Here is a 9,282-nt window from a genome sequence, read left to right on the forward strand (position 1 = left end):
ATAAATACTCGGGCATGGGCCCAGCTTGCTCAGGACATTCTTTAACAGGAACTAGTGAAGGACACAACTAGATCTCCATGTTGAAAAACAGTTGATTAAAGCCTTGTTTAATACTTAGACCAAGTGCCTCGTAGTTTTCTTACGTCAATCCCATCTAATGTTTATTCTAAAGCATTAAGATATAAAAAAACTATTTTAAAGTGTAAAGAGGGGAGAAATTTGATTTAAAAAAGAAAAAAGCTTAGAGATGAAACATTGCAAGAAAACTCAGTGGAAAACAGACACCTGGAATTTTCATGGGGCTTCTTCTGATCTCCTGCAGTAACTGCAGCAGAAACCCTGGAAAAATGGCATAAACAGCGGACTGGGAATTCTGCCGATCTTCCACTGAAGTCACTCACGGCGGGAGATCTGGGAATGCACGTGGAAAATCCAGGCCCAGAGTTGTTAAACTAAAGCAGGGATTAATACTGGGTGTGTACTGGTGATGTATTAGCTTAAAGTCGTTGGGGTAGATTTTCAACTTGGCGCCCTGGCATAAAACTGCCATTGCGGATCGGCCGCCTGTTCTGGAAACATTTCGATGGGTTGTATATTCCGATGCCTACAGGTGTGTACGCGTGCGCTGAAAACCTGTATTTCTGATCTGTCAAGAATGCTCTTGACAGATCAGACGCCTGCCCTGGAGAAGGGCCTCTGCGGGCGGATAGTTCCGCTTTCTGGAGAACATCTGCCTGCAGAAACCCCTTAGAAATCTTACGTCTGGTAAAAGCATAAGGCCTGCTTTTACCAGCATAAGAGTTGAAAAAAGTTTTTTTTTAATTTTCACTCATTTATAATTTAAAAATACTTTTAAAAAAGGTAAATTTATTTTTAGCCCCGTAAAAAACTTTAATTATTTTTTTCCAAAAATTACATTTTTGTTTAAAATATTTGATTTATTGTAATTTTAACTCATTTTAAAAACATGATGGTTTTTAAAAAATTATTTAATGTTTTACTGTGTTTTTGGGGTGATCTCCATTCATATATTTGACAGGTCTATCTGTCAAGTGTATGAAGGGAGATTCCCTTCTCCTATTGGCTCCCCATGGCCCACGTGATCCCAGGGACGCTTGCGAACCGCCTGCGCCCCCGGGATACGTGGGCCCTGCGCATTTCGAGTTGGAGAGGCCCAGGAGCGGAAGTGTCCGCACCTCGGGAGCCCTCAGGTAAGTCCGTAGATTTTTTCCAGATCGAAGGCCTCCTCACGCAGGAAGCCTCCGATCGGAAAATATGGGCCACTAGAAATGAGAATCAGGCAGTTTCTGTAACGGCCAATCCGCAACACCAGGTATATGCCCGGACAGCAAGTTGAAAGCCTACCGCAGTGTATTGTTTGCTGGGGATGTATTGACCTGGTCAAATCATTCGGAAAATGATATAACTGCATCTAATGGCCCACAGGGTGGTAATCACATCTTCTTACTGCTTTCTCCTTGTGAGCAGGGCCACTGGTCTGCAGTGACAGAATGTCAAATTCCACTTTTATCGTTTCAGATTCCAGGGGTTGGATTTTCATTGGGCCATGGAGTTGGGATTGGAGGCATGTGGGGGTTTAAAATCCCGAAATCGATTGTCCCGACCCCATCCCGCCTCCATGCCAGCACTGGGACACGCCTCCCTGAGGCGGGAAGGGGATTAGCGCAAATTAACTGCCTGTTAACAGGCAGTTTTTAGCCTAATCCCTATTTTCATTGTTGAAATGTGGGAATCCCGACGACTCCAAACCACGCCAAGTTAGCGAGGCGGGCCATCGGGGTGAAGGGCTTGGAGGGGTCGAGATGTCCAGTGTTCAGGTGAGTGATGGGTGCATGAGTGCAGAGGTAAGTGTGTTTGGTCCGTGTAAAGTGTTTAAAGAAGTTCTATTAACCTTTACTTACCTTTACAGCCTTTTTTCCTTCAGGTCTTGGGAGTCCCTCATCTCACCGGCACAGAAAGCAGAATGGCCGCCAGCTGTCAAAATCTGCAGCCTCTGCTTTCTGTTCCGGGGAGATCTCTAAATCATCCTGAGAGGAAGGAATTAACCTGGAGTACAGATTGTCAGTGTTTGACAGCTTCAAACAGCTGTGAAATGCTGATATTTCATCTGTCAAAAGGTCTTGACAGATGAAATTTCAGTCTCTGACATCACCTGCTGCCGGGTGGCCCTTAATTGGCCTGCTGAGCCCGCTGGGCGGGTGCAACAAGGTCAATCAAGTCAAAATCGCGTGGATTGGCTAGAACTCGATGGAGGCGGGACTACAACCCCAAAAGTTGTAGTCCCGCCTCCTACCCGCCTCCTCAATGAAAATCCAGCCCCAGACATTTCAGGGCTTTTTACTGTTGTTTTGGGGATCATGTTCTACAAATCCATCCATTTTTACCAGTGGCCAGGTGAGATAGCAATATCTCAGAGAATTATTGCAAAAGCGACAAGGATTTTTAAAAAACCATATTTTTAATACATAATTTGCTATTTGAAATTCATCGGAGTCTAAAATTTGACACAGTCGTGGCGCACTTTCTCTAATCTGTTCGTTTCTTCAGCCGTGTTGTGAAAGTGAATAACGTAAGTTTCGTCTCTCGCAGTAACTGGGCTGCTTCTCTCCTCCACAGGCTGTTCTGGGATTGTTTCATAAGCTGGAACCTGCAAGTCAGAGCTTCTGGTTTTAGAATTGCGGGTAACAAATAGGTTCTACAAATCTACTTTTTCTGTTAAATTCAACGTTAAACTTTAAATGTTAAAAAAATAAATATTAAACAATGGGACAAATCTATACTTTGCAAAGTGCCTGTGCGATTCAATACGGAAAGCAATAATTAAAGTAATTTTCCATGCATCTTTCTACTGTTACATATACAGTTTATAATGTCTGATAAATATCTATCGTTACAATTTGCACATTCTCCGATTTTCCCTCCCTCGGTTCTACTTGGTGCGTCCTGCAGGGGTCTGTCTAAAATCGTGTCATGGCAAGGTAGAGGAGAACTTATTGACAAAACGACTGGGTAGAGTTTCCACTTTGGGCGCAATCGGGAAATTGCACCCAAAATGCGCCCGAAATTGCGCTGGTTATTTTACACTTCAAGTTTCCGATCAAATGAATTTGCATACTCACAAAAGTAAAATCTACAACAAACCGACGCAATAGAATGAAATGGTTTCTTTTTTAAATCTTTCCATTAAAACGCATTTGTTGATGTATTTAAGAGTGCTAACCTGGTGCAGTTTTATCAATACAGCTGAAAATGGGTTTATCAGCAAAAGTAAACATTTTTAAAAGAGTGTCTAGTCCACCACCTGCGAGTAAGCTGATTTAAAATCACTGAAAATTAATTAAGACAAATCTATATTGAACCATTTCATTGGTGTACACCGGTCAGTTTCTTAGCAAATTAAATATATTACTACTAGTGCCTGTGCGCCGAAGAAAATGAATGCAATTTGAAGAGCTCTCCTTAACCAGCGCAATCGGTGGAATCTTGCAATATCGACCGGGGGGCGTGACCAGTTCTGTAGGCGGGGCCAAATTGCGGAAAACACGAACTTAACTGGTTTTGGGTGTAACTCAGGTTTAAAATTCCCCAATCTTTTGTGCTGGTTCTGCTGATTTTGCCCAAATTGCACTGATATTACGAGCATAAACTCTACCCCTATACCTCGGGTCTGCCCATGTTTTTAGCCAATTTTCCTTCATCCTCTCCGGAAGGTGCTGGTGTCTTTCGAAGGTACGTTTACACCAGCACCAGCAGCCCTTTCGCCCAGGTCACTATTCTTCATGTGTGAGCCTAACAGTATATTGGCCTTTATTACAAGAGGATTTGAGTATAAGAGTAAAGACATCTTACTGCAATTATATAGGGCCCTGGTGAGACTACACCTGGAGTATTGTGGACAGTTTTGGTCTCCTTACCTAAGGAAGGATATACTTACCATAGAGGGAGTGTAACGAAGGTTCACCAGACTGGTTCCTGGGATGGGGGATTGTCCTATGAGGAGAGATTGAGTAGACTAGGCCTATATTCTCTAGAGTTTAAAAGAATGTGAGGTGATCTCATTGAAACATATAAAATTCTTACAGGGCTTGACAGGGTAGATGCAGGGAGGATTTTCCCCTGGCTGGGGAGTCCAGAACCAGGGGTCACAGTCTCAGAATAAGGGGTCAGCCATTTAGGACTGAGATGAGGAGAAATTTCTTCACTCAGAGGGTGGTGAATCTTTGGAATTCTCTACCCTAGACGGCTGTGGAGGCTCAGTCGTTGAGTATATTCAAGACAGAGATCGATAGATTTTTGAATATTATCAAGGGATATGAGGATAGTGCAGGAAAGTGGAGATGAGGTAGAAGATCAGCCATGATCTTATTGAATGGCAGAGCAGGCTCAAAGGGCCAAATGGCCTACTCCTGCTCCTGTTTCTTATGTTCTTATGTTAGCAGACTATTTATTCATGCAGGCATCACAGCCACACTTGATCTGGGCCACTCGTGCACCCGTTCCAGCAGGAGTCACTGGATAACAAATGGGGCAGGAAGCCTGGGCTGATTTTCCCTTTCCCTTTTCGTTAGCTGTCTTGACTCTCTGGTCTCTATTCCTGACTTTCCATTTGTCCGTACTGCCCAAGCTATCCTACTTTCCAGGCCATGCAGACCTGATTTGTCTGCTTATTAACACCCAACACAGATGCCAGACAAATAAGATCTGTACAGATAAATCCATTGTAAGTAACTTACTTTATATATTCAACGTCTTTTTGAAAGGGAAGAGACTAGTTGGGGCGATGGCATTAGCCACCTTCCTTTACATTTTGCTTGGGAAAAATCATCACAGTACTGACTGAAACACATCTGGAAAACATTGCTGGTGTTGATGTATAATATATATTAGGTGCTCAAGGAGGAACTGGCTAGTAATTTATTCCATGAATGAGAATGATTTGGAATAAATCAAAAAATGACTAGTTCTCACTGAGTAGTCTGTTGGTGCCACAATTTATCTTCCTTTTTGAAAAACAATTTATGAATAATGGGGGAAAAATGAATTGAAGGCAATTTAATACTAGATAGGAGCTGCCTCTCCTTTTAATACATGAATCGCTGCCTTCTTTAATTTTCACTTAACACGAATGAAGATTTAAATTCATAGGTTGTCACCTCCCCATGTAAGTTGAGACTTTAGAACCTTGACTCTATTTATATTGAAGAACAGAGTTCAGCAACGACTGTGGGAATTATTCCGCAAGATTACACCAATACGCAAAGTGTATTCAAAGTGTATACTGGGTTCTAATTATCAATTGAAGCCAATAGTGATCATTAAAAGAAAGCCAATGAATATTTTAAAAAATTCTGGTTTGTGTAGTATCAAGGGATTTACTTTGTAGTGAGGACTTCATTCATAAAATAGGGAGATTTGAAAAGAGTTTTGCAATGAAATACCAGTAATAGTCAATTGCAAGAAGGAGACAATGAAGACTATTGTAGCACCCCTTCCTCCAGCACACCTGAAATCACCTGTTTCAGATTGCAAACGGGATTAAACCTGTATAAGGATGTCTAATCGTTGTCAGATTTCTAGGACCTTAGTGTGTATTTCCAGTATTTGCACTTTCTTTGTATTTTTAGGAGGACTTTGGAGATCTCTGCTCTCTTCTGCGAAATGTACATTTGCATCTGAAATTAAATAATTTACTTCCACTGCTTCACTAAATACTTACAGGAAAGTTAACTAATACTTTTGCTAATGTTGCATTTTAACAAAGTAAACACAAGCATAAAGTAATACAATGTCAAACGTAATGCTTCTTCTGAATGGACCAGCAGTGCTTTTATTCAACTCATTTGAATTTTCACCATCACTTTTTATTTGGGATAAAATTCAGACACGGTCCCGCTTTAACTTCTGTCTGCAGTACACGTTGATTTTACAGCATGTGCACAACCGCATAAAACCTTTTTCCAAACCCACTGATTCAAACACACTCCCTGACACTCACTGCTGACGATCGCCTCTTCAGCCGAGGGGCATCTCGGATTTTTATCAGCTTCTTTTCTCGATTCGGAGAGGATCGGTCGTTAAGACATAAAACTTTCTCGACAGCGAGGTTGGGTGCACGCCTCATTAACTCAATGGTCGTGAAGGAATTGGCCGTCTTCAGTAACTGCTGCACGAGGAGGCTTCGTAGCTGCAACTTGCCCAAACGTAAAATGAGCACTTTGTTCGCCTGATGTAACAATCGTTGGTTCTGTGACACCCCACGTTCGAACATTCCATGTAATAGTCCCATCATTCCAACCAGTGAACTTTGTCAAATTGCAGCTTCAACAACTCTTGGACACCAACGCCCCTATGGAACCTACTTCCCCTTCTCTTTCCTCTAACCCCATCCCTTCTTCCAATCCCACCCCCTGCCGTGTTTTCACTATCCCCTCTGACCTTCCCCTCTCTGACCCCAAACAGTCAGTCCTTAGCAAAGGCCTGAACTTCATCCCCTAATGAATTTCGAGCTCGGCACGACGCTGAGCTCTTTTTTCTGCCGCCTTCGTCTCCGTGCCCACTTCTCTGGCCAGGAGTCTTCCCCCTGCACGGCTGACCCCTTCTCCCGCTTTCAGAATTCCCGTTCTACCTGGACCCCTCTCCCTGGCCTCTTACCCTCTCTAGATCTTTTCATTGCTAACTGCCGCCGTGACAGCGGCCGTCTCCATTTTTCTGCCCCCCTCACTCACTCCAACCTACCTCCCTCTGAACTTGCAGCACTCCATTCTCTCAGATCCAACCCTGACATTGTCATTAAACCTGCTGACAAGGGTGGTGCTGTTGTTGTTTGGCAAACCGACCTCTACCTAGGGGAAGCTGAACGCCAACTCTCCGACACCTCCTCCTACCTCTGCCTGGACCATGACGCCGCCACCGAACATCAAACCACCGTTTCCAAGACTGTCACTGACCTCATCTCCTCTGGAGATCTTCCCCCCGTGGCCACCAACCTCATAGTTCCCCAACCCCGCATAGCCCGCTTCTACCTCCTTCCCAAGATCCACAAACAGGATTGCCCTGGTAGACCCATCGTTTCAGCCTGTTCTTGCCCCACAGAACTTATCTCTTCCTATCTCAACTCCATCTTTTCTCCCCTTGTCCAGTCTCTTTTCTCCTACATCCACGAATCTTCTGACGCCCTCCGCCACTTTACAGTTTCCAGTTTCCTAGCCCCAACCGCCTCCTTTTCACTATGGATGTACAATCCCTCTACAGCTCCATCCCCCACCAGGATGGCCTGAGGGCGCTCCGCTTCTTCCTTGAACAGAGGCCCAACCAGTCCCCATCCACCACCACCCTCCTCCGCCTGGCTGAACTTGTTCACACATTGAACAACTTCTCCTTTGACGCCACTCATTTCCTCCAAATCAAAGGTGTTGCTATGGGTACCCGCATGGGTCCTAGCTATGCCTGCCTTTTTGTGGGATATGTGGAACACTCTTTGTTCCAGTCCTACTTGGGTCCCCTCCCTCACCTCTTTTTCCGGTACATTGATGACTGTATCGGTGCCGTTTCCTGCTCTCGCCCTGAACTACACAATTTCATTCACTTTGCCTCCAATTTCCACCTTTCCCTCACCTTCACATGGTCCATCTCCGACTCTTCCCTTCCTCGACTTCTCCGTCTCCATCTCTGGGGCTAGGTTATTGACCAACATTCACTACAAGCCCACTGACTCCCTCAGCTACCTGGACTACACTTCCTCCCACCCTGCCTCCTGTAAGGACTCTATTCCATTCTCCCAGTTTCTCCGTCTCCGCTGCATCTGCTCCGACGATGCCACCTTCCACACAAGTGCTTCCGACATGTCTTCCTTTTTCCTCAACTAAGGATTCCCCTCTACCGTGGTTGACACGGCCCTCAACCGTGTCCATTCTATCTCCCACACTTCTGCCCTCACCCCTGCCCCTCCCTCCCGGAACCACGATAGGGTTCCCCTTGTCCTCACCTTTCACCCCACCAGCCTCCACATTCAACGGATCATCCTCCGCCATTTCCGCCACCTTCAACGTGATCCCACCACCAAACGCATCTTCCCCTCCCCTCCCCTTTCAGCATTCCGTAGAGACTGCTCCCTCTGAGACATCCTAGTCCACTCCTCTAGCACCCCCAGCACCCCTTCCCCTTCGCCCGGCACCTTCCCATGCAAACGCAGGAGATGCAACACCTGCCCTTATACCTCCCCCCTTCCCACTGTCCAGGGCCCCAAACACCCCTTCCAGGTGAAACAGCAATTTACTTGTACTTCTTGCAATCTGGTATACTGTATTTGCTGCTCACGATGTGGTCTCCTTTACATTGGGGAGACCAAACGCAGATTGGGTGACCGCTTTGCGGAACACCTCCGTTCAGTCCGTAAGGGTGACCCCGAGCTTCCGGTTGCCTGTCATTTTAATTCACCGCTCCATTCCCACTCGGACCTCACCGTCCTTGGCCTCTTGCATTGTTCCACGGAAGCTCAACGTAAGCTCGAGGAACAGCACCTCAACTTCCGATTAGGCACTTTACAGCCTCCCGGACTCAATATCGAGTTCAACAATTTCAGATCATAACCTCGGCCCCTATTACATTTTTATATATATTTTTTATCCACACCTTTGTTTTGGCCCTTCCCCCTTTTTTTCTCTCCCACATGGCAGCTGTCTCCCATTCTGCCAGCGCATTTCACACCTAATCTAGAGCCGTCTTTTGTCTCCACTAGTCCGATCGCCATCTCGTCTGGCTTTGAATACCTCTTAATGTCTCTTCACTTCTCTTTTGTTCTTTCATCCCCATTTCCCAGCCCCCAAACTGGCCTTTTAATCTGTTTCATTTCTTGTGCTTTTTCAGTCTTGACAAAGGGTTTCAACCCGAAACGTTGACTCTATTTCTCTCTCCATGGATGTTGCCTGGCCTGCTGAGTTTTTCCAGCATTTTCTGTTGTTATTTTGTCAAATTGCAGGGTGCTTTTACCCACAAGCAATAATACAGGGAGTTACAGAGAAAAGACGAATTTGCATTTATATAGCCCATCAAATCCAGTACACATGATTGAAGTTATACTTAATGTAAGCCAAAGATACCTATCTATCCAACTATCAGTCTCTATAGCACCTTTGAATTGTCCCCTTTAAAAAGACAAAATCAAATGCATCTATTAGACATTCCGCGTTATAAGGACGGAAATCGATGTTGACAATTTGCCAGAAATACGCAGGAAATAGAGTCACAAATAATCAATGGCCC

The 9,282-nt window shown here is 44.9% G+C and overlaps 1 long non-coding RNA gene across 1 annotated transcript; it reads right to left on the bottom strand.

The window, feature by feature from the left end:
• Positions 1-2,460: 2,460 nt before the first annotated feature.
• LOC147102511 (uncharacterized) lies at positions 2,461-6,629 on the bottom strand. The gene is made up of 2 exons (XR_015073281.1): positions 6,017-6,629; positions 2,461-2,668 (listed from the first exon to the last, which is right to left on the bottom strand). It is a non-coding gene; the product is annotated as an uncharacterized LOC147102511 (long non-coding RNA).
• Positions 6,630-9,282: the final 2,653 nt, after the last annotated feature.

Source organism: Somniosus microcephalus, chromosome 22 (genome assembly GCF_052327205.1).
Source record: "Somniosus microcephalus isolate GS21.2 chromosome 22, FLI_Smic_1.0, whole genome shotgun sequence".
Classification (NCBI taxonomy): Eukaryota; Metazoa; Chordata; class Chondrichthyes; order Squaliformes; family Somniosidae; genus Somniosus; species Somniosus microcephalus.